This window comes from Pseudophryne corroboree, chromosome 10, assembly GCF_028390025.1.
Source record: "Pseudophryne corroboree isolate aPseCor3 chromosome 10, aPseCor3.hap2, whole genome shotgun sequence".
NCBI lineage: Eukaryota > Metazoa > Chordata > Amphibia > Anura > Myobatrachidae > Pseudophryne > Pseudophryne corroboree.
In genome coordinates this window covers 129,127,323-129,154,208 of record NC_086453.1, presented here as the reverse complement: position 1 = coordinate 129,154,208, position 26,886 = coordinate 129,127,323, and positions in this window count along the sequence as shown.

Genomic DNA, 26,886 nt, shown 5'->3' with positions numbered 1-26,886 from the left:
CCTGAGCAGCAATAAAAACACCTTGGCTGGCGAAAATACATCACATATAGCCCCCAGGGCTATATGGATGAATTGTAACCCCTGCCAGATTCCACAGAAAAACGGGAGAAAAGGCCGCCGAGAAGGGGGCGGAGCCTATCTCCTCAGCACACTGGCGCCATTTTCTCTCACAGCTCTGTTGGAGGGAAGCTCCCTGGCTCTCCCCTGCAGTTACTACACTACAGAAAGGGGTTAAAAAAGAGAGGGGGGCACTAATTAGGCGCAGTATAACAATACAGCAGCTATAAGGGGAAAAACACTTATATAAGGTTATCCCTGTATATATATATAGCGCTCTGGTGTGTGCTGGCATACTCTCCCTCTGTCTCCCCAAAGGGCTAGTGGGGTCCTGTCCTCTATCAGAGCATTCCCTGTGTGTGTGCTGTGTGTCGGTACGTTGTGTCGACATGTATGAGGAGAAAAATGAGGTGGAGGCGGAGCAGTTGCCTGTAACAGAGATGTCACCCCCTAGGGAGTCGACATCTGAGTGGATGAGCTTATGGAAGGAATTATGTGAGTCAGCTCTTTACAAAAGATTGATGACATAAGACAGCCGGCGACTCAGCCTGTGCCTGTCCAGGTGTCTCAAAAGCCATCAGGGGCTCTAAAACACCCGTTACCGCAGATGGCAGATACAGACGCCGACACGGATACTGACTCCAGTGTCGACGATTAAGAGACGAATGTGACTTCCAGTAGGGAAAAGTTTTTTACACATTTCTGATAATACCAGTACCACTAAAAAGGGTATTATGGCCCTCATTCCGAGTTGATCGGTCGCAAGGCGAATTTAGCAGAGTTACACACGCTAAGCCGCCGCCTACTGGGAGTGAATCTTAGCTTCTTAAAATTGCGACCGATGTATTCGCAATATTGCGATTACTAACTACTTAGCAGTTTCAGAGTAGCTCCAGACTTACTCTGCCTGTGCGATCAGTTCAGTGCTTGTCGTTCCTGGTTGACGTCACAAACACACCCAGCGTTCGCCCAGGCACTCCCACCGTTTCCCCGGCCACTCCTGCGTTTTTTCCGGAAACGGTAGCGTTTTCAGCCACACGCCCCTGAAACGGCCTGTTTCCGCCCAGTAACACCCATTTCCTGTCAATCACATTACGATCGCCGGAGCGAAGAAAAAGCCGTGAGTAAAAATACTATCTTCATAGTAAAGTTACTTGGCGCAGTCGCAGTGCGAACATTGCGCATGCGTACTAAGCGGATTTTCACTGCGATGCGATGAAAAATACCGAGCGAACAACTCGGAATGAGGGCCTATGTTGGGTGAGAAAAAACTGCCTGTAGTTTTTCCTGCATCTGAGGAATTAAATGAAGTGTGTGATGAAGCGTGGGTTTCCCCCGATAAAAACTGTTAATTCCTAAAAAGTTATTAGCATCATACCCCTTCCCGCCAGAGGATAGGGCACGTTGGGTAACACCCCCTAGGGTGAATAAAGCGCTCACACGCTTGTCTAAACAGGTGGCACTACCGTCCCCGGATACGGCCGCCCTTAAGGAACCTGCTGACAGAAAGCAGTAAAATATCCTAAAATGTATATACACTCACACGGGTGTGATACTGCGACCAGCAATCGCCTCAGCCTGGATGTGCAGTGCTGGGGTGGCTTGGTCGGATTCCCTGACTGACAATATTGATACCCTAGATAGGGACAGTATATTACTGACTATAGAGCATTTAAAAGATGCATTTCTATATATGCGTGATACACAGAGGGATATTTGCCGACTGGCATCAAGAGTAAGTGCGCTGTCCATTTCTGCCAGAAGAGGGTTATGGACAAGACGGTGGTCAGGTGATGCGGATTCCAAAAGGCATATGGAAATATCGCCTTATAAAAGGAAGGAGTTATTTGGGGTAGGTCTGACAGACCTGGTGGCCACGGCAACGGCTGGAAAAATCCACATTTTTACCCCAGGTAGCCTCTCAACATAAGAAGACGCCGTATTATCAGGCGCAGTCCTTTGGGCCCCATAAGGGCAAGCGGGCAAAAGGCTCCTCATTTCTGCCCCGTGGCAGAGGGAGAGGAAAAAGGCTGCAGCAAACAGCCAGTTCCCAGGAACAGAAGCCCTCTCCCGGTTTCTGCCAAGTCCTCAGCATGACGCTGGGGCTTTACAGGCGGACTCAGGCACGGTGGGGGCCCGTCTCAAAAATTTCAGCGTGCAGTGGGCTCACTCACAGGGGACCCCTGGATCCTTCAGGTGGTATCTCAGGGGTACAAATTGGAATTCGAGACGTCTCCCCTTCGCCGTTTTCCTAAAGTCTGCTTTACCGACGTCTCCCTCCGACAGGGAGGCGGTATGGGAAGCCATTCACAAGCTGTACTCCCAGCAGGTGATAATCAAGGTACCCCTTCTACAACAGGGAAAGGGGTATTATTCCACGCTGTTTGTGGTACCGAAGCCGGACGGCTCGGTGAGACCTAATTTAAATCTGAAATCCTTGAACACTTACATACAAAGGTTCAAATTCAAGATGGAGTCACTCAGAGCGGTGATGGCAAACCTGGAAGAAGGGGATTATATGGTGTCTCTGGACATCAAGGATGCTTATCTCCATGTCCCAATTTACCCTTCTCACCAAGGGTACCTCAGGTTTGTGGTACAGAACTGTCACTATCAGTTTCAGACGCTGCCGTTTGGTTTGTCCACGGCACTCCGGGTCTTTACCAAAGTAATGGCCGAAATGATGATACTCCTTCGAAGGAAGGGAGTTTTAATTATCCCTTACTTGGACGATCTCCGGATAAGGGCAAGATCCAGGGAACGGTTGGTAGTCGGGGTAGCACTATCTCAAGTAGTGTTGCGGCAGCACGGTTAGATTCTTAATATTCCAAAATCGCAGCTGATCCTGACGACACGTCTTCTATTCCTAAGGATGATCCTGGACACAGTCCAGAAAAAGGTGTTTCTTCAGGAGGAGAAAGCCAGGGAGTTATCCGAACTAGTCAGAAACCTCCTAAAACCAGGCCAAGTGTCAGTGCAGCAGTGCACAAGGGTCCTGGGAAAAATGGTGGCTTCCTATGAAGCAATTCCATTCGGCAGATTCCACGCAAGAACTTTCCAGTGGGACCTGCTGAAAAAAATGGTCCGGATCGCATCTTCAGATGCATCAGCGGATAACCCTGTCACCAAAGACAAGGGTGTCTCTCCTGTGGTGGTTGCAGAGTGCTCATCTTCTAGAGGGCGCAGTTTCGGCATTCAGGACTGGGTCCTGGTAACCACGGATGCCAGCCTGCGAGGCTGGGGAGCAGTCACACAGGGAAGAAATTTCCAGGGCTTGTGGTCAAGCCTGGCGACATCACTTCACATAAATATCTTGGAGCTAAGGGCCATTTACAATGCCCTAAGCCAAGCAAGACCTCTGCTTCAAGGTCAGCCGGTGCTGATCCAGTCGGACAACATCACGGCAGTCACCCACGTAGAGAAGCTGCAAGGATTTTTCGCTGGGCGGAAAATCATGTGATAGCATTGTCAGCAGTGTTCATTCCGGGAGTGGACAACTGGGAAACAGACTTCCTCAGCAGAAGTCTTCCACATGATTGTAAACCGTTGGGAAAAACCAAAGGTGGACATGATGGCGTCCCGCCTAAACAAAAAATTGGACAGGTATTACGCCAGGTCAAGGGACCCTCAGGCAATAGCTGTGGACGCTCTGGTAACACCGTGGGTGTACCAGTCAGTGTATGGGTTCCCTCCTCTTCCTCTCTTACCAAAAGTATTGAGAATTATAAGACGGAGGGGAGTAAGAACTATACTCGTGGCTCCGGATTGGCCAAGAATAACTTGGTACCCGGAACTTCAAGAGATGCTCACGGAGGACCCGTGGCCTCTACCTCTAAGAAGGGACCTGCTCCATCAAGGACCCTATCTATTCCAAGACTTACCGCGGCTGCGTTTGACGGCAGGGCGGTTGAACGCCGGATCCTGAAGGAAAAAGGCATTCCGGATGAAGTCATCCCTACCCTGATCAAAGCCAGGAAGGATGTAACCGCAAAGCATTATCACCGCATTAGGCGAAAATATGTTGCGTGGTGCGAGGCCAGTAAGGCCCCGATGGAGGAATTTCAACTAGGTCGATTCCTGCATTTCCTGCAAACAGGAGTGTCTATGGGCCTAAAATTGGGGTCCATTAAGGTTCAAATTTCAGCCCTGTCAATTTTCTTCCAGAAAGAACTAGCTTCAGTTCCTGAAGTTCAGACGTTTGTTAAAGGGGTACTGCATATACAGTCTCCTTTTGTGCCTCCAGTGGCACATTGGGATCTCAATGTAGTTTTGGGGTTCCTAAAGTCACAATGGTTTGAACCACTTGAATCTGTGGAGTTAAAATATCTCACATGGAAAGTGGTCATGCTGTTGGCCCTGGCCTAGGCCAGGCGCGTGTCAGAATTGGCGGCTTTATCCTGTAAAAGCCCTTATCTGATCTTCCATTCAGACAGGGTGGAATTGAGGACTCGTCCTCATTTTCTCCCTAAGGTGGTTTCAGCGTTTCATCTGGACCAACCTATTGTGGTACCTGCGGCTACTAGTGACTTGGAGGACTCCAAGTTGTTGGACATAGTCAGGGCCCTGAAAATATATGTTTCCAGGACGGCTGGAGTCAGAAAATCTGACTCGCTGTTTATCCTGTATGCACCCAACAAGCTGGGTGCTCCTGCTTCTAAGCAGACTATTGCTCGTTGGATTTGTAATACAATTCAGCTTGCACATTCTGTGGCAGGCCTGCCACAGCCAAAATCTGTAAAACCCCATTCCACAAGGAAGGTGGGCTCATCTTGGGCGGCTGCCCGAGGGGTCTCGGCTTTACAACTTTGCCGAACAGCTATTTGGTCAGGGGCAAACACGTTTGCTAAATTCTACAAATTTGATACCCTGGCTGAGGAGGACCTGGAGTTCTCTCATTCGGTGCTGCAGAGTCATCCGCACTCTCCCGCCCGTTTGGGAGCTTTGGTATAATCCCCATGGTCCTTACGGAGTTCCCAGCATCCACTAGGACGTCAGAGAAAATAAGAATTTACTTACCGATAATTCTATTTCTCGTAGTCCGTAGTGGATGCTGGGCGCCCATCCCAAGTGCGGATTGTCTGCAATACTTGTACATAGTTATTGTTAACTAAATCGGGTAATTGTTGTTGTGAGCCATCTATCCAGAGGCTCCTCTGTTATCATGCTGTTAACTGGGTTCAGATCACAGGTTGTACGGTGTGATTGGTGTGGCTGGTATGAGTCTTACCCGGGATTCATAAATCCTTCCTTATTGTGTACGCTCGTCCGGGCACAGTATCCTAACTGAGGCTTGGAGGAGGGTCATAGGGGGAGGAGCCAGTGCACACCAGGTAGTCCTAAAGCTTTACTTTTGTGCCCAGTCTCCTGCGGAGCCGCTATTCCCCATGGTCCTTACGGAGTTCCCAGCATCCACTACGGACTACGAGAAATAGAATTATCGGTAAGTAAATTCTTATTTTTTAGCCTGATTGCTGCGCTGTGAACAAATGCAGCTAGCGATCAACTCGGAATGACCCCCAAAGGACTGTTGTTAAAAAGAAAACAGGAAGATTTTACTATTAGCAATAACAGTAATACAGTATATTGCAAATCTGTGTGTATCTAGCAAATAAAAGTATGGGGATTTTTTTTCATATGTTGATCAAAATATTTCAGCTTGCAGCCCATTGTGAAGGGATATTGAGGGTCATTCCGACCCGTTCGCACGCAGTGGTTCATTGCTGCGGTGCGAACAGGTCAGAACTGCGCATGCGCGGCGGCCGCATTGTGCACGCACGTCGGTCGCCAGGCAGCGTCCAAAAGAAAGAAGAAAGCGATCGCAAGAAGATTGACAGCGTGGGAGGCATTCCGTGGGCAGATACTCACCGTTTTCCGGGCGAGGAGATCCGAACGCAGGCGTGTCCAGGCGTTTGGAGGGCAGTTGTCTAACGTCAATTCCGGGACCTTCATCGCTGGATCCATCGCACAGGGTAAGTAACTGCAGCGCTAGTCTAGTTTTACACAAAACTTTTTTAGCATAGCAGGGCTGCACAAGCGATCGCAGCCCTGCTATGCTAAAATACACTCCCCCAAAGGCGGCTTCTAGTTGATCGCATGAGCAGCAAAAAGTTGCTATGTGCAATCAACTCGGAATAACCCCCATAGAAACACAGAATGTGACGGCAGATAAGAACCACTTGGCCCATCTAGTCTGTTCATGTACGTACACCCACTTACGGGTGCGATATGTTAGATAGACTAGACTTAGGTCGACAGTGTCTAGTTCGACCACTATTGGTAGACAGTAAGTAGGTCGACATGGTTTCTAGGTCGAAAGGGACTCTAGGTCAACATGTACTAGGTCGACATGAAAAAAGGTCGACATGAGTTTTTTTAATTTTTTGTGGCGTTTTCTTAGTAGAGTGACCGGGAACCCCAATTAGTGCACCGTGTCCCCTCGATTCGCTCGAGGGGACACGCGATTTGCGTCATTTTAACCCCTTCTCCACCCGACGGACCCGCGAATGCGGGAGGTTATCTCTCCATCCTGCTCGCATCACTAGGGTGTGAGCAGGAAGCGGGAGAGCTGCCCACTCTTCCGGGGGTGCGGGGGGCTACCCCAAAAAACGGGAGCCTCCCGCAGCTTCCGGGAGAGTAGGTAAGTATGAGCTGCAGCCTGCAGCTCAGTGACTGGCTGAGCACACAGGCTGCAGGGAAGAAGGACGTTCCCTTCCCTGGAAGCATGTGGAGTACTGTGGATTTGTGGCTGTGCTGGCAGGGTGGAGAGATAAGAGAGGAAGCTTCAGGCCCTCACTCGCCAATTTGTAAGTCAGTATTTATTTTTAAGTTATGCTTTCAATTTGAAGGTAGGCTCTGGGTTTTATCTATCTATCTATCTATCTATCTATCTATCTATCTATCTATCTATCTATCTATCTATCTATCTATCTATCTATCTATCAGTGGCGTGCGGTGAGGTCGGTGGCTGGGGAGGCACAAGCAGTGTAGACCCCCCCCCCCACATTCGTGAAACCAGCACCGGGCAGAACCAGCCGGGGGGAGGGGGGGGGTAATGCCATAGCAGGGGAGACACTCGGTATGGGGTCCCCCTGCCATAACATTAATCTGCCCCCCCAAACCAGTCAGCCCAGGGCTGGAATTCCTCGGAAGTGGGGACCCCAAAAAATGAAAATGGGGTCCCTCTCCCGAGCAACAACCAGCACTGGGCTGATAGCCCAGTGCTGTGCCCCACACCCCTGGTGGCGGTGGGTGCGGGGTTCAATGTTAATATTGTTCTTGACAGGTGCCCTACAGGTCCCAGCAAGCCTGCCCCAGCATGCCAGCACTTGGAGAACCACAAGTGCCAGCATGCCCGGACATAAATGGCCCGCTGGCACCTGTGGTCCACCTGAAAAGAACAGTAATATTGTTCTTTACAGGTGGCCAACAGGTCCCAGCAAGCCTGCCCTAGCATGCTGGCACATGGAGAACCACAAGCATGCTGGCACCTGTTCTCCACTTGTAAAGAAAATATTAAAATAAAAACACCAGTCTCTTTAAAAAAAAATAGTTTATTTGACAGGGTCTTCACTTGGGGGCGGCGGCCTTTAAGCTCTTTTGCATGGCTGCCGCCTTCCCCAGGGCTTCCAGCATCTTCACCTGGTGGGCGGCGGCTGCTAAGCTCTTTTGCATAGCCGCCGCCCATCCAGGACTTCCGAAATCTTCTGCCTTCAGGAGCTCTTCTCCGCTCCTCCTCCGCCGTCGGACTGACAGCCGCTCCCTCGCGCTGACTTATATAAGTCAGCCGGAGGGGGCGGGGCGATGACGCAGCTCGCGGTGGCCATCTTGAATTTAAAAAATGACGCTATGGCGCCATTTTTGAAATTGGTACCGCTCCGCTGCCCAAACTCTGCACCGCCGCCCGGCCGCCTGCACCTCCGTCGCCCGCACCTCCGCCGCCTATCGCCGCCAGCACCTCCGCCGACACCCGCACCTCCGCCGCCAGCACCTCCGCCGACACCCGCACCTCCGCCGCGCCCACAACAGTGATTGACAGCGGATCCAGTGACGGATCCGCTGGCCAATCACTGTGGCCTGACTGACAGGGGACGTGCTTTCATAGGTTGAAAGCATGTCCCTGTGTGAAAGCGGCACCTCTAATGGTGCCGCTTTCCCATGTTATTTCAATGGGCTTTTAATGCCCATTGGTAGGCTCCGCCCGTACCCGCCCCCCGCTCTCCATACCTTTCCCTGTCTGACAGGGAGGCACCACGATCGGTGCCTCCCAAACACATTTTAGACAGGAGGTACGATTAGGATAATATAAAGCAGATACTCATGACACAGAATATGTGTCATTAGTAGTGATGAGCGGGTTCGGTTCCTCGGAAACCGAACCCCCCCGAACTTCACCCATTTTACACGGGTCCGTGGCATACTCGGATTCTCCCGTATGGCTCGGTAAACCCGAGTGCGCCCGACCGTCATCATCCCGCTGTCGGATTCTCGCGAGATTCGGATTCTATATAAGCAGCCGCGCGTCGCCGCCATTTTCACTCGTGCATTGGAAATGTTAGGGAGAGGACGTGGCTGGCGTCCTCTCTGTTTATTAATAATATTTGTGCTTATTGCTTAATTGTGGGGACTGGGGAGCAGCTGTATTATATAGGAGGAGTACAGTGCAGAGTTTTGCTGACAGTGACCACCAGTATACGTTGTCTACCTGAAAAACACTCCATATCTGTGCTCAGTGTGCTGCATATATCTGTGCTCACACTGCTTAATTGTGGGGACTGGGGAGCAGCTGTATCAAAGGCATTGTTCAAAAGGGCCAAAACCAGGAAAGCTCCGGGTCCTGACGGAGTGTCACCATCTGCCCTAAGAGCATGTGCGGGTCAGCTCGCCCCCATATTCACCAAGATCTTCAATAAATCGCTGGAGCTACAGAAAGTCCCTTCCTGCCTCAAAAGGTCTACTATAGTCCCGGTCCCCAAGAAACCCACTATCACGAACCTGGACGACTACAGGCCGATAGCACTGACGTCTGTGGTCATGAAAACGTTTGAGCGTCTGGTTTTGAATCACCTGAAAACTGTGACTGGCCCCCAACTGGACCCCCTGCAGTTCGCCTATCGCTCAAATCGGTGTGTCGAGGATGCAGTCAACCTGGGCCTGCACTACATTCTACAGCACCTAGACATTCCCGGTACCTACGCGAGGGTCCTGATTGTCGATTTCAGCTCGGCCTTCAATACAATCGTCCCCAGCATCCTCCACCCCAAATTACTTCGCCTAGGGGTCCCAGAAGCTACCTGTTCCTGGATAATAGACTTCCTGACAGATAGGACACAGGTGGTGAAAGCGGGGGAATTCACCTCTCAAGCGCGGTCCATTAGTACAGGGGCCCCTCAGGGCTGTGTACTCTCGCCCCTGCTCTTCTCCCTGTACACAAATGACTGTACCTCAGAGGTGCAATCAGTAAGGATCATCAAATTCGCCGATGACACCACCGTCATCGGCCTCATCAAGGATGGGGACGAATCGGCCTATAGACGGGAAGTAGACCGGCTGGCCCAGTGGTGCATCCACAACAACCTCGAGCTCAACCCCCTCAAAACTGTCGAGATGATAGTGGACTTCAGGAAGAAGTCATCTAGTGCACCTCCGCTAACGATAGCTGACAGTGTGGTATCGCTAGTGGACTCATTCAAGTTTCTAGGGACCACAATCTCCCGGGACCTTAAATGGGGGTCCAACGCTGACGCCACTGTTGGGAAAGCGCAGCAGAGGTTGTTCTTTCTCAGGCAACTAAGGAAGTTCAACATCCCACAGAAGCTTCTGCTACTCTTCTACTCCGCGATTGTGGAGTCGGTACTGTGCTCCTCGATACTCGTATGGTACAGCTCCGCCAGCGCGAGGGACAGATGCAAGCTCCAAAAGGTGGTCAGAACCGCAGAGAAGATCATCGGGGGCCGACCTTCCCTCAGTCCAGGACCTGTACTTGTCCAGAGCTAAAAAGCGGGCAATGAAGATAGTAAAAGACCAGCTACACCCCGGCCACAGCATGTTTAACTTGCTTCCTTCAGGCAGGCGTTACAGGGCCGTCCCCGCCAGGTCCGCCAGAAGCCTCAAAAGTTTCTTTCCCCAAGCGGTCCGCCTGCTGAACTCCTGAACATTGACTGACTAGACGTACATGTAACTCACTTGTGTTCCTACCGTATACCCTATCTGTGTGACTTTGCTTACCCCCCCACCTGCTTATCTGTTACCTACTTGGCTGTTGTAAAGCAAACCGAAGACAAATTCCTAGTATACGCAAGTATACCTGGCCAATAAACCTGATTCTGGTATTATATAGGAGGAGTACAGTGCAGAGTTTTGCTGACAGTGACCACCAGTAGACGTTGTCTGCCTGAAAAACACTCCATATCTGTGCTCAGTGTGCTGCATATATCTGTGCTCACACTGCTTTATTGTGGGGACTGGGGACCACCAGTATATTATATAGGAGGAGTACAGTGTAGAGTTTTGCTGACAGTGACCACCAGTATATATAGCAGTACGGTACGGAAGGCCACTGCTCTACCTACCTCTGTGTCGTCAAGTATGCTATCCATCCATACCTGTGGTGCATTTCAGTTGTGCACAGTATATATAGTAGTAGGCCATTGCTATTGATACTGGCATATAATTCCGCACATTAAAAAATGGAGAACAAAAATGTGGAGGTTAAAATAGGGAAAGATCAAGATCCACTTCCACCTCGTACTGAAGCTGCTGCCACTAGTCATGGCCGAGACGATGAAATGCCATCAACGTCGTCTGCCAAGGCCGATGCCCAATGTCATAGTAGAGAGCATGTAAAATCCAAAAAACAAAAGTTCAGTAAAATGACCCAAAAATCAAAATTGAAAGCATCTGATGAGAAGCGTAAACTTGCCAATATGCCATTTACGGCACGGAGTGGCAAGGAACGGCTGAGGCCCCGGCCTATGTTTATGGCTAGTGGTTCAGATTCACATGAGGATGGAAGCACTCATCCTCGCTAGAAAACTGCAGTGCCACTCCTAGATGGGCCAGGTGTTTGTGTCGGCCACTTGTGTCGCTTAGCTTAGTCACACAGTGACCTTGGTGCGCCTCTTTTTTTCTTTGCATCATGTGCTGTTTGGGGACTATTTTTTTGAAGTGCCATCCTGTCTGACACTGCAGTGCCACTCCTAGATGGGCAAGGTGTTTGTGTCGGCCACTTGTGTCGCTTAGCTTAACCATCCAGCGACCTCGGTGCAAATTTTAGGACTAAAAATAATATTGTGAGGTGTGAGGTGTTCAGAATAGACTGAAAATTAGTGGAAATTATGGTTATTGAGGTTAATAATACTATGGGATCAAAATGACCCCCAAATTCTATGATTTAAGCTTTTTTTGAGGGTCTTTTGTAAAAAAACACCCGAATCCAAAACACACCCGAATCCGACAAAAAATTTTCAGGGAGGTTTTGCCAAATCGCGGAACCGAATCCAAAACCAAAACACAAAACCCGAAAAATTTCCGGTGCACATCACTAGTCATAAGTATCTTCTTTATAATATTTTAATCATTAATGACAGGGGAGGCACTGCCTCCCCTGACTGCACGTCCCTGCTATCTATCTGTGTGTTACCAGCACTCGAACATCCTCAATGAATGCCCTGGTGCCTTCCCGTGCTGAACGTAAATGTAGGAATTGGTAGAAAGGCGGCACTCAGTAGGGACTTGAACAGCAATGACAAATAAAGAGTCTAAGCTCTTAGGTCAGGTTAACGTTTCAGTTATATTTAACTTACGTCAGAACCAAAACAGCATTAACAAACACATACAGTACCTTTATACCTCCACCTCTCCTCGTGCAGACTCCCTTCCAGCCCGTTGCGTTGGCGGGGGTGGATGACGTCATTGCTCACCGCCGTGTGTAGCGCGCTCAAATCCCCGTCCTCGCTCCGGTAACCTAGGGAACCAATTAACAAATAATAACACAGTGCAATACAAATGAATGCCTTCTACCACATGTATAAGACTGGGCCATACTTAATACATATTTAATAAGTTACAAAAAATCGTACAAAAATATAAATGTCTGCAAGTTCATTCATTAACATGGTTAATGTCTAACAGATGTTCAATTCATTATGGACCAACAAACGGTAACAAAATCATGTATCACATTGCTCTATTTGATGAAGCAATTCAACGAGAGTTGCTCATTAAGACCCCATGGGCATAGGTGTGCGCAGCACATTTTATTAGGGGGTGCACCGTTGGAGGGGTGTGTCTAGCACCGCCTTTTGGGCGTGTTTAGCATCATCTATTGATGGTTAACGCAATATAAAATATCCACCCTTGTACCAATCCTAATAATGCAGATGCATTGTCAGATGATGTGGAGTGCACCAAACAAACACCCATGATGGCACTCACTGCAATTACACTGCCCCTCCTCAGCCTGGTCTGGCTCCCCCGCTCTTTCCCCTGCAAGCTGCAGTCACTCACTGACACTGACAGTCGCAGACTAGTACTGCTGCTGCTGCTGCTGCTGGAAAAATGAGTGACGTGTCAATGTTTCTGCCGACCGCCTGCCAGTATTGAATTTGTATTCCTAAGAGGAACGCTGGCTGCATGCTGCTCCTCATCAGTGGCTGGCGTTGGCATAGCATAGAAGGAGAGAGGTGGGCGTGTGGCGGGTGTGACAGGTGGGCGTGCGAACAGCATGGCGTAATCACATCACATCACGCTGTTTTTGTACATGGAGGTGGAGCTGGGAGTTTGAAAGCTGGTGGCAGTGGCACCCTTGATTAACCCAGGCGTCTGGTCAGTAATGCAGTCCTGACAGGGTGCAGCGCAGAGGGGACAGTAATCAGCCTGCTCAGCGATCGCTGCATCAGGCATGTGAGATCAGGGTGCCAGACATTAGGGGGTGCCTGTGCGCACCAGGCACCCCCCCTGCGCACACCTATGCCCATGGGATAGTGGTACCTAGCCTCTCACTGCAGCAGCAGCTTGTTCCTATCACCTCCTCTAACACTCGCAGGTTGTTGATCTATAATGTTGTATTTGAGTGTGGACAAATTGTGTTTATACTTAGCAAAGTGTCTCGCCACTGGCTGTGCCTGACACTCACCACCTAACGCGGCCCGTATAGACGTTCTATGCATAGACATTCTTGTCGTGCGGTTTTACCCACATACAGGAGTCCACACGGACAACAAATAAAATAAATGACATGTGTGCTGGTACTAATTGTTTGCTGTGCAGTATTATCCAGCAAAGAAAAAGATAAAGTGCATATAGTGAAGCACAGTTTAAAACAGATTTAATGATACAATCACACACAGTAAAAACAAAAATAGCAACATGAAGAATCTAGCAGCAAGTGATATCCAGACAGAGAGTCCAACAATGTGCAATTACCAGACGTAGGTGAGAACTGTCTCACGGCAGTTCTTAAGAGCATGGGGGTTTGTATTAGAGATGTGCACTTGAAATTTTTCGGGTTTTGTGTTTTGGTTTTGGGTTCGGTTCCGCGGCCGTGTTTTGGGTTCGACCGCGTTTTGGCAAAACCTCACCGAATTTTTTTTGTCGGATTCGGGTGCGTTTTGGATTCGGGTGTTTTTTTCAAAAAACACTAAAAAACAGCTTAAATCATAGAATTTGGGGGTCATTTTGATCCCAAAGTATTATTAACCTCAAAAACCATAATTTCCACTCATTTTCAGTCTATTCTGAACACCTCACACCTCACAATATTATTTTTAGTCCTAAAATTTGCACCGAGGTCGCTGGATGACTAAGCTAAGCGACCCTAGTGGCCGACACAAACACCTGGCCCATCTAGGAGTGGCACTGCAGTGTCACGCAGGATGGCCCTTCCAAAAACACTCCCCAAACAGCACATGACGCAAAGAAAAAAAGAGGCGCAATGAGGTAGCTGTGTGAGTAAGCTAAGCGACCCTAGTGGCCGACACAAACACCTGGCCCATCTAGGTGTACTTCAACACTGACATCTTCAATCTGACTATCAGGAACTGGACTGCGGGTGCTCCTTCCAGCACTTGCAGGGGGCGTGCAAATGGTGGAAGGCGCATGCTCTTCATGTCCAGTGTTGGGAAGGTCAGGCATCGCAACCGACACAATTGGACTCTCCTTGTGGATTTGGGATTTCGAAGAACGCACAGTTCTTTGCTGTGCTTTTGCCAGCTTGAGTCTTTTCATTTTTCTAGCGAGAGGCTGAGTGCTTCCATCCTCATGTGAAGCTGAACCACTAGCCATGAACATAGGCCAGGGCCTCAGCCGTTCCTTGCCACTCCGTGTGGTAAATGGTATATTGGCAAGTTTACGCTTCTCCTCCGACAATTTTATTTTAGATTTTTGAGTCCTTTTTTTACTGATATTTGGTGTTTTGGATTTTACATGCTCTGTACTATGACATTGGGCATCGGCCTTGGCAGACGACGTTGCTGGCATTTCATCGTCTCGGCCATGACTAGTGGCAGCAGCTTCAGCACGAGGTGGAAGTCGATCTTGATCTTTCCCTATTTTTGGAACCTCAACATTTTTGTTCTCCATATTTTAATAGGCACAACTAAAAGGCACCTCAGGTAAACAATGGAGATGGATGGATACTAGTATACTTATGGATGACGAGCGACTGCCGACACAGAGGTAGCTACAGCCGTGGACTACCGTACTGTGTCTGCTGCTAATATAGACTGGATGATAATGAGATAAAATTAAAATATATATATATATCACACTAGTACTGCAGCCGGACAGGTATATATTATGTAATGACGGACCTGCTGGACACTGTCTGTCAGACTCAGCACTGCAGACTCCTAAAGTAAGCTACTAGTATCAAGAAGATAGAAAAAAAAAAAAACCACGGGTAGGTGGTATACAATTTTGGATGGACGAGCGACTGCCGACACAGAGGTAGCTACAGCCGTGGACTACCGTACTGTGTCTGCTGCTAATATAGACTGGATGATAATGAGATAAAATTAAAATATATATATATATCACACTAGTACTGCAGCCGGACAGGTATATATTATGTAATGACGGACCTGCTGGACACTGTCTGTCAGCACTGCAGACTCCTAAAGTAAGCTACTAGTATCAAGAAGATAGAAAAAAAAAAAAACACGGGTAGGTGGTATACAATTATGGATGGACGAGCGACTGCCGACACAGAGGTAGCTACAGCCGTGGACTACCGTACTGTGTCTGCTGCTAATATAGACTGGATGATAATGAGATAAAATTAAAATATATATATATATCACACTAGTACTGCAGCCGGACAGGTATATATTATGTAATGACGGACCTGCTGGACACTGTCTGCAGAATGCGTTTATAAAAACACCACACGACGAGTGTTTAACTTTTTCAGGCAGACAATCACAATTATACTGGTGGTCAGCAGACAATCACAATACTGGTGGTCAGTGGTCACTGGTCAGTCACACTGGCAGTGGCACTCTGGCAGCAAAAGTGTGCACTGTACTTAAAATATGTACTCCTGCTATAACTGCTCCCCAGTCTCCCCCACAATTAAGCTGTGTGAGCAGTGAGCACTCAGCACAGTCAGATAATGATATACAGTATTACATATGATGCAGCACACTGGGCTGAGCACAGATATGGTATGTGACTGTGTCACACTGTGTATCGTTTTTTTTCAGGCAGAGAACGGATTAATTAAACTGGTGGTCACTGGTCACACTATCAGCAGCAAGTAGTACTCCTCCTAATAATATGCTCCCCAAAATTTGTGTCTCTCTCTAGTACTCTAGTCTAAACGGAGAGGACGCCAGCCACGTCCTCTCCCTATCAATCTCAATGCACGTGTGAAAATGGCGGCGACGCGCGGCTCCTTATATAGAATCCGAGTCTCGCGATAGAATCCGAGCCTCGCGAGAATCCGACAGCGGGATGATGACGTTCGGGCGCGCTCGGGTTAACCGAGCAAGGCGGGAAGATCCGAGTCGCTCGGCCCCGTGTAAAAAAACCTGAAGTTCGGGCGGGTTCGGATTCCGAGGAACCGAACCCGCTCATCTCTAGTTTGTATATCCACGGCAACCACAGCACCTCCTTCACCACTTCCACTGGTCCTCCGCACTGGGTCTCCCGGTTCAGTCTTTCAGTATTTGGGCTTGATCCAAATATATGGCAAATTAATCTGCACTTACTTCATAAATAATATAGTGCTGCGGTGCCCTTCGGTAAATTCCATATACAGTACATGTAAATCCCAGCAAGCGGCGGCACTCAGAGGCTGATGTCAACAGATAAGCAGAAACAACGTGTTAATTACATCACTCTGTCCCAACGTTTCGGGGCCGTGACGCCCCTTTTTCAAGGTGATACAAACAACATGTGAAAAGAACATACCTTTATGTGATAGAACAGGACGAGCTCCAGGTGACGGAGCTGAGAATCACTTCCGGCCCGGTCCTCACATGCAGTGCAGTGACGTAACATGGCCCCGAGGTCATAGCAGCGTCGTCTTCCTGGTTACCGAGATTGACGCTGCGGTTGTAGCAACCAGCGCTTCCCGGCAACAGGAAGCTGAATGAGCCAGATCCCGGGGCTGTGCAAAAGAAAAATTGCTTATGTTATAGTAAAAAGCATGCTTTGAAACATGTACAATAAACACTATCGCTGTGTGTAACGTGTAAACATTGATATCAAGCACTATAAAAACATTCTATATACAACATGCCATTAAAAACATACGGGTGGATCCAGTGACACCAGACAGCCTAATGATTACCATATTCAATGGCATATTCACCATATTATGTAACAAAATATATTGAAAAACATAAGTTACATGCCTAGGTCCTTGTCCCATGTTAACTGGCAGAATATTTCACTTAATCCTTATGTTCTCAAAAAGACCTTTACTACTAGTTAGTTAGGTGCGTATTTTACTGACAACATAGATGAGATGATAAACCAATGGACACATGTAGCAGATGCAAGCTACTAGCTAATACTCACTGAAACAGACTCCATTGGATCTTATAATTTAAACCCCTAGGTCTAGTGGTGTTAAGGGTGTAAATCCACCTGGCCTCCATACGTAAAAGTTGCCCCACATGGTCACCACCCCTCAAAGATTTAGGGACATGATCGATAATTTGGAAATTTAAATCATTCAGGGAGTGCTTAAGCTCAGCGTAATGACTAGCCACAGGTTAGTCAGACAACTTGCCCATCAAATATATATATATATTTTTTATGGGATCAGGTCAGGATCCTGGTGAGTCAATATGCCGACACCGGAATCCCGACACTTCTCAGAGCCCCAACCGCCATAATCCAGTATGACTGTTTGCAGGGCCACCAGAGAGGTAAGCCGCGAGGGGGGAGGTTTGGTTTAGGCTGCGGGGGGAGGGTTAGGGAAAATTGGGGAAAGTTAAGTATACTTACCTTGCTCCTGTCAGGATTCTCACCATCAGGATGCCGCGGTCGGTATTCTGACCGCCGGCATATCTGACCCAATCCATATGTATGTATATATATATATATATATATATTATCTATATATATATATTTACACACACACACACACACACACACACACACACACACACACACACACACAGTATATATAAGTGTATATATATATATATATATTTTTTTTTTATATATATATATATATATATATAATATATATACACAAACTACCCAATACTCCCCTAATTCAAAAATGATACAGCTTGTATCATTTATAGCATATATAATTTGTATTATAACTTTAGTTTTAGACTTTAGGACCCCCCTGTCTTAAGTACCCCAGCCCCCCCATGCCTTAATCCAGCTCTGGGCGCAGTCCAGACAACCGAGGCATCCGGACATGCAACCATCGATGGTCCTTTCTTCATAGGCTCCTACATGCCTTAATGGATCTGGACCAAACTTAGTACACATACCCTTCATTAGCCAACTTAAAATACTGGTGGGGTTTCAAGTGAAAATATCAACCCCTTTTGGCCGGGTCAGGGCCCCAATCATTAAAATGCACATAGAAAATGCATTGGTCTGTTTGTGTGTGTGTGTCTGGTCTGTCTGTCTGTGAGGTCATGCTGTGATGTCATAATGCTGGCAACTGCCTATACCAGGACTTTGCTGCTGCTACTCTGTCTCATACTCCTCCAGAACCGGGGCAAGACACAGCTCACCAGCAGTAGGCGATATCACAGGAAAAGCTATTAACATAAGGTTAGTGACTGGACAAAGATAACGGCAGCTTAGTGCAATGCGTAGGCGGCAAACTTGGAGCGTGATTAACGAGAATCAGAGGAAAATAGAAATTATTGACAATTACACATACCCTTCATTACTCAATTTAAAATACTGGTAGGGTTTCAATAAAAAAAAGTGCACCCCCTTTCGGGGCCAGGGCCATATATCTACATGTGAAAGTACGTATGTATTTATGTATGTATGTATGTATGTATGTATGTATGCATGCATGCATGTACTGTATGTTTGACCTTCATCATACACATGTGTCCATACACATCTTTCCTGCAATGAGTTTGCATCGCAGTTTGTTATCCCGGCATGGTGTACTGTAGCGAGAGCGTGCATACACATGCTCACACTACTCACTTCGGGAAACATACGCACGCTCCCACGAATAGTAGCACACCAACAAAGGATTGCTGGAGGTAGACTATGCCATGTTGCGTACGCATCACAGCGCCGTGCAGCACTTTTTAGCAAAGAAGTGTGAGGACACATCGGCTCCTACATGGCATGATGGATCTGGATCAAGGGGCTAATTCATGTTGGATCGCAAATTGCGTTCCAACCGGAATTTTTGCAGTGGGCCCGCGGGTGCATGCACAGTGCCTGTTCCACTGTCCAGTTTTTGCGCTCTTTACACCATCATAAGAGCTGGGCTGCATTCCTCTTTGTGATTAGAGGTTTATGAACAGCTACTTGCATATAATATACAAGTGCATGGGCCTCTCTACGAAGTGTTCTTGTCGAAACCGGCACATTAGTTTCCATTTGGAACTCGTGTGCAATGGAATGCATGGGACGACCCTATATCTTTCATAGCTCCCTCTTTAGCACTCTCCGGTCCTTGGGGTGCAGTTTTGGGGGTCTTCCAGGGCGAGGTGCATTCCTGTAATGACCGTTCTTCCACGCATTAATGACAAAAGACACAGAGAATTTATATATTTATGGGACTTTATATATTTATGGGATCAGGGTTGGATCCCGGTGAGTCAAAATGCCGACACCAGAATCCCGACACTTCTCAGAGCCCCGACCGCCATAATCTAGTATGACTGTTTTCAGGGACACCAGAGAGGTAAGCCGTGAGTGGGAGGTTTGGTTTAGGCTGCGGGGGGAGGGTTAGGGGAAAATTGAGGAAAGTTAAGTTTATTGTACTTAAATTGCACCTGTCAGGATTCTCACAATCATATATAAACTAGAGATGAGCGCCTGAAATTTTTCGGGTTTTGTGTTTTGGTTTTGGGTTCGGTTCCGCGGCCGTGTTTTGGGTTCGAACGCGTTTTGGCAAAACCTCACCGAATTTTTTTTGTTGGATTCGGGTGTGTTTTGGATTCGGGTGTTTTTTTCAAAAAACACTAAAAAACAGCTTAAATCATAGAATTTGGGGGTCATTTTGATCCCAAAGTATTATTAACCTCAAAAACCATAATTTACACTCATTTTCAGTCTATTCTGAATACCTCACACCTCACAATATTATTTTTAGTCCTAAAATTTGCACCGAGGTCGCTGTGTGAGTAAGATAAGCGACCCTAGTGGCCGACACAAACACCGGGCCCATCTAGGAGTGGCACTGCAGTGTCACGCAGGATGTCCCTTCCAAAAAACCCTCCCCAAACAGCACATGACGCAAAGAAAAAAAGAGGCGCAATGAGGTAGCTGTGTGAGTAAGATTAGCGACCCTAGTGGCCGACACAAACACCGGGCCCATCTAGGAGTGGCACTGCAGTGTCACGCAGGATGGCCCTTCCAAAAAACCCTCCCCAAACAGCACATGACGCAAAGAAAAAAAGAGGCGCAATGAGGTAGCTGACTGTGTGAGTAAGATTAGCGACCCTAGTGGCCGACACAAACACCGGGCCCATCTAGGAGTGGCACTGCAGTGTCACGCAGGATGTCCCTTCCAAAAAACCCTCCCCAAACAGCACATGACGCAAAGAAAAAAAGAGGCGCAATGAGGTAGCTGTGTGAGTAAGATTAGCGACCCTAGTGGCCGACACAAACACCGGGCCCATCTAGGAGTGGCACTGCAGTGTCACGCAGGATGTCCCTTCCAAAAAACCCTCCCCAAACAGCACATGACGCAAAGAAAAAAAGAGGCGCAATGAGGTAGCTGACTGTGTGAGTAAGATTAGCGACCCTAGTGGCCGACACAAACACCGGGCCCATTTAGGAGTGGCACTGCAGTGTCACGCAGGATGTCCCTTCCAAAAAACCCTCCCCAATCAGCACATGATGCAAAGAAAAAGAAAAGAAAAAAGAGGTGCAAGATGGAATTGTCCTTGGGCCCTCCCACCCACCCTTATGTTGTATAAACAAAACAGGACATGCACACTTTAACCAACCCATCATTTCAGTGACAGGGTCTGCCACACGACTGTGACTGATATGACGGGTTGGTTTGGACCCCCCCAAAAAAGAAGCAATTAATCTCTCCTTGCACAAACTGGCTCTACAGAGGCAAGATGTCCACCTCATCATCACCCTCCGATATATCACCATGTACATCCCCCTCCTCACAGATTATCAATTCGTCCCCACTGGAATCCACCATCTCAGCTCCCTGTGTACTTTGTGGAGGCAATTGCTGCTGGTCAATGTCTCCGCGGAGGAATTGATTATAATTCATTTTAATGAACATCATCTTCTCCACATTTTCTGGATGTAACCTCGTACGCCGATTGCTGACAAGGTGAGCGGCGGCACTAAACACTCTTTCGGAGTACACACTTGTGGGAGGGCAACTTAGGTAGAATAAAGCCAGTTTGTGCAAGGGCCTCCAAATTGCCTCTTTTTCCTGCCAGTATAAGTACGGACTGTGTGACGTGCCTACTTGGATGCGGTCACTCATATAATCCTCCACCATTCTATCAATGTTGAGAGAATCATATGCAGTGACAGTAGACGACATGTCCGTAATCGTTGTCAGGTCCTTCAGTCCGGACCAGATGTCAGCATCAGCAGTCGCTCCAGACTGCCCTGCATCACCGCCAGCGGGTGGGCTCGGAATTCTGAGCCTTTTCCTCGCACCCCCAGTTGCGGGAGAATGTGAAGGAGGAGATGTTGACAGGTCGCGTTCCGCTTGACTTGACAATTTTGTCACCAGCAGGTCTTTCAACCCCAGCAGACTTGTGTCTGCCGGAAAGAGAGATCCAAGGTAGGCTTTAAATCTAGGATCGAGCACGGTGGCCAAAATGTAGTGCTCTGATTTCAACAGATTGACCACCCGTGAATCCTTGTTAAGCGAATTAAGGGCTCCATCCACAAGTCCCACATGCCTAGCGGAATCGCTCCGTGTTAGCTCCTCCTTCAATGTCTCCAGCTTCTTCTGCAAAAGCCTGATGAGGGGAATGACCTGACTCAGGCTGGCAGTGTCTGAACTGACTTCACGTGTGGCAAGTTCAAAGGGCATCAGAACCTTGCACAACGTTGAAATCATTCTCCACTGCGCTTGAGACAGGTGCATTCCACCTACTATATCGTGCTCAATTGTATAGGCTTGAATGGCCTTTTGCTGCTCCTCCAACCTCTGAAGCATATAGAGGGTTGAATTCCACCTCGTTACCACTTCTTGCTTCAGATGATGGCAGGGCAGGTTCAGTAGTTTTTGGTGGTGCTCCAGTCTTCTGTACGTGGTGCCTGTACGCCGAAAGTGTCCCGCAATTCTTCTGGCCACCGACAGCATCTCTTGCACGCCCCTGTCGTTTTTTAAAAAATTCTGCACCACCAAATTCAAGGTATGTGCAAAACATGGGACGTGCTGGAATTTGCCCATATTTAATGCACACACAATATTGCTGGCGTTGTCCGATGCCACAAATCCACAGGAGAGTCCAATTGGGGTAAGCCATTCCGCGATGATCTTCCTCAGTTGCCGTAAGAGGTTTTCAGCTGTGTGCGTATTCTGGAAAGCGGTGATACAAAGCGTAGCCTGCCTAGGAAAGAGTTGGCGTTTGCGAGATGCTGCTACTGGTGCCGCCGCTGCTGTTCTTGCGGCGGGAGTCCATACATCTACCCAGTGGGCTGTCACAGTCATATAGTCCTGACCCTGCCCTGCTCCACTTGTCCACATGTCCGTGGTTAAGTGGACATTGGGTACAACTGCATTTTTTAGGACACTGGTGAGTCTTTTTCTGACGTCCGTGTACATTCTCGGTATCGCCTGCCTAGAGAAGTGGAACCTAGATGGTATTTGGTAACGGGGGCACACTGCCTCAATAAATTGTCTAGTTCCCTGTGAACTAACGGCGGATACCGGACGCACGTCTAACACCAACATAGTTGTCAAGGCCTCAGTTATCCGCTTTGCAGTAGGATGACTGCTGTGATATTTCATCTTCCTCGCAAAGGACTGTTGAACAGTCAATTGCTTACTGGAAGTAGTACAAGTGGGCTTACGACTTCCCCTCTGGGATGACCATCGACTCCCAGCGGCAACAACAGCAGCGCCAGCAGCAGTAGGCGTTACACGCAAGGATGCATCGGAGGAATCCCAGGCAGGAGAGGACTCGTCAGAATTGCCAGTGACATGGCCTGCAGGACTATTGGCATTCCTGGGGAAGGAGGAAATTGACACTGAGGGAGTTGGTGGGGTGGTTTGCGTGAGCTTGGTTACAAGAGGAAGGGATTTACTGGTCAGTGGACTGCTTCCGCTGTCACCCAAAGTTTTTGAACTTGTCACTGACTTATTATGAATGCGCTGCAGGTGACGTATAAGGGAGGATGTTCCGAGGTGGTTAACGTCCTTACCCCTACTTATTACAGCTTGACAAAGGGAACACACGGCTTGACACCTGTTGTCCGCATTTCTGGTGAAATACCTCCACACCGAAGAGCTGATTTTTTTGGTATTTTCACCTGGCATGTCAACGGCCATATTCCTCCCACGGACAACAGGTGTCTCCCCGGGTGCCTGACTTAAACAAACCACCTCACCATCAGAATCCTCCTGGTCAATTTCCTCCCCAGCGCCAGCAACACCCATATCCTCCTCATCCTGGTGTACTTCAACACTGACATCTTCAATCTGACTATCAGGAACTGGACTGCGGGTGCTCCTTCCAGCACTTGCAGGGGGCGTGCAAATGGTGGAAGGCGCATGCTCTTCACGTCCAGTGTTGGGAAGGTCAGGCATCGCAACCGACACAATTGGACTCTCCTTGTGGATTTGGGATTTCGAAGAATGCACAGTTCTTTGCTGTGCTGCTTTTGCCAGCTTGAGTCTTTTCATTTTTCTAGCGAGAGGCTGAGTGCTTCCATCCTCATGTGAAGCTGAACCACTAGCCATGAACATAGGCCAGGGCCTCAGCCGTTCCTTGCCACTCCGTGTCGTAAATGGCATATTGGCAAGTTTACGCTTCTCCTCCGACAATTTTATTTTAGGTTTTGGAGTCCTTTTTTTTCTGATATTTGGTGTTTTGGATTTGACATGCTCTGTACTATGACATTGGGCATCGGCCTTGGCAGACGACGTTGCTGGCATTTCATCGTCTCGGCCATGACTAGTGGCAGCAGCTTCAGCACGAGGTGGAAGTGGATCTTGATCTTTCCCTAATTTTGGAACCTCAACATTTTTGTTCTCCATATTTTAATAGGCACAACTAAAAGGCACCTCAGGTAAACAATGGAGATGGATACTAGTATACAATTATGGACTGCCTGCCGAGTGCAGACACAGAGGTAGCCACAGCCGTGAACTACCGTACTGTACTGTGTCTGCTGCTAATATAGACTGGTTGATAAAGAGATAGTATACTCGTAACTAGTATGTATGTATAAAGAAAGAAAAAAAAACCACGGTTAGGTGGTATATACAATTATGGACGGGCTGCCGAGTGCCGACACAGAGGTAGCCACAGCCGTGAACTACCGCACTGTACTGTGTCTGCTGCTAATATATAGACTGGTTGATAAAGAGATAGTATACTCGTAACTAGTATGTATGTATAAAGAAAGAAAAAAAAACCACGGTTAGGTGGTATATACAATTATGGACGGGCTGCCGAGTGCCGACACAGAGGTAGCCACAGCCGTGAACTACCGCACTGTACTGTGTCTGCTGCTAATATAGACTGGTTGATAAAGAGATAGTATACTCGTAACTAGTATGACTATAAAGAAAGAAAAAAAAACCACGGTTAGGTGGTATATACAATTATGGACGGGCTGCCGAGTGCCGACACAGAGGTAGCCACAGCCGTGAACTACCGCACTGTACTGTGTCTGCTGCTAATATATAGACTGGTTGATAAAGAGATAGTATACTCGTAACTAGTATGTATGTATAAAGAAAGAAAAAAAAACCACGGTTAGGTGGTATATACAATTATGGACGGGCTGCCGAGTGCCGACACAGAGGTAGCCACAGCCGTGAACTACCGCACTGTACTGTGTCTGCTGCTAATATACACTGGTTGATAAAGAGATAGTATACTCGTAACTAGTATGTATGTATAAAGAAAGAAAAAAAAACCACGGTTAGGTGGTATATACAATTATGGACGGGCTGCCGAGTGCCGACACAGAGGTAGCCACAGCCGTGAACTACCGCACTGTGCTGTGTCTGCTGCTAATATATAGACTGGTTGATAAAGAGATAGTATACTCGTAACTAGTATGTATGTATAAAGAAAGAAAAAAAAACCACGGTTAGGTGGTATATACAATTATGGACGGGCTGCCGAGTGCCGACACAGAGGTAGCCACAGCCGTGAACTACCGCACTGTACTGTGTCTGCTGCTAATATATAGACTGGTTGATAAAGAGATAGTATACTCGCGTAACTAGTATGTATGTATAAAGAAAGAAAGAAAAACCACGGTTAGGTGGTATATACAATTATGGACGGGCTGCCGAGTGCCGACACAGAGGTAGCCACAGCCGTGAACTACCGCACTGTACTGTGTCTGCTGCTAATATAGACTGGTTGATAAAGAGATAGTATACTCGTAACTAGTATGTATGTATAAAGAAAGAAAAAAAAACCACGGTTAGGTGGTATATACAATTATGGACGGGCTGCCGAGTGCCGACACAGAGGTAGCCACAGCCGTGAACTACCGCACTGTACTGTGTCTGCTGCTAATATAGACTGGTTGATAAAGAGATAGTATACTCGTAACTAGTATGTATGTATAAAGAAAGAAAAAAAAACCACGGTTAGGTGGTATATACAATTATGGACGGGCTGCCGAGTGCCGACACAGAGGTAGCCACAGCCGTGAACTACCGCACTGTACTGTGTCTGCTGCTAATATAGACTGGTTGATAAAGAGATAGTATACTCGTAACTAGTATGACTATAAAGAAAGAAAAAAAAACCACGGTTAGGTGGTATATACAATTATGGACGGGCTGCCGAGTGCCGACACAGAGGTAGCCACAGCCGTGAACTACCGCACTGTACTGTGTCTGCTGCTAATATAGACTGGTTGATAAAGAGATAGTATACTACTAATATTATATATACTGGTGGTCAGGTCACTGGTCACTAGTCACACTGGCAGTGGCACTCCTGCAGCAAAAGTGTGCACTGTTTAATTTTAATATAATATTATGTACTCCTGGCTCCTGCTATAACCTATAACTGGCACTGCAGTGCTCCCCAGTCTCCCCCACAATTATAAGCTGTGTGAGCTGAGCACAGTCAGATATATATATACATTGATGCAGCACACTGGGCTGAGCAGTGCACACAGATATGGTATGTGACTGAGTCACTGTGTGTATCGTTTTTTTCAGGCAGAGAACGGATATATTAAATAAAACAAACAACTGCACTGTCTGGTGGTCACTGTGGTCGTCAGTCACTAAACTCTGCACTCTCTTCTACAGTATCACAGCCTCAGGTCAATCTCTCTCTCTCTCTCTCTCAACCCTAATCTAAATGGAGAGGACGCCAGCCACGTCCTCTCCCTATCAATCTCAATGCACGTGTGAAAATGGCGGCGACGCGCGGCTCCTTATATAGAATCCGAGTCTCGCGAGAATCCGACAGCGTCATGATGACGTTCGGGCGCGCTCGGGTTAACCGAGCAAGGCGGGAGGATCCGAGTCTGCTCGGACCCGTGAAAAAAACATGAAGTTCGTGCGGGTTCGGATTCAGAGAAACCGAACCCGCTCATCTCTAATATAAACACACATATACACACAGTATATATAAGTGTATAAGTGTATATATATATATATATCCAAACTACCCGATACTCCCCTAGTTCAAATGATACAACGTGTATCGAGCAGCCAAACTCAGTTAGCTCCTTCCGCAAGGCATTTAGCTAGCAAATGAACTAACCAGTACCCTTCTATTATATCTTCATGAACATGTGTCTGCTGCAGGAACACACCATTTCTCTTGCACGTGGGGTGTCCAGTCACTTTTGTCTACATAGTGTATGATGGGTGTAGTATGGCTGACCGGCGGTCTCCTGACTGCCAGTCAGCTTACCGACGCCGGGATCCCGGCAGCATACCGACGCCGGGATCCCGGCGGGGTGAGGCGAGTGCAGCAAGCCCCTTGCGGGCTAGCTGCGCTCGCCACGCTGCGGGCTCGGTGG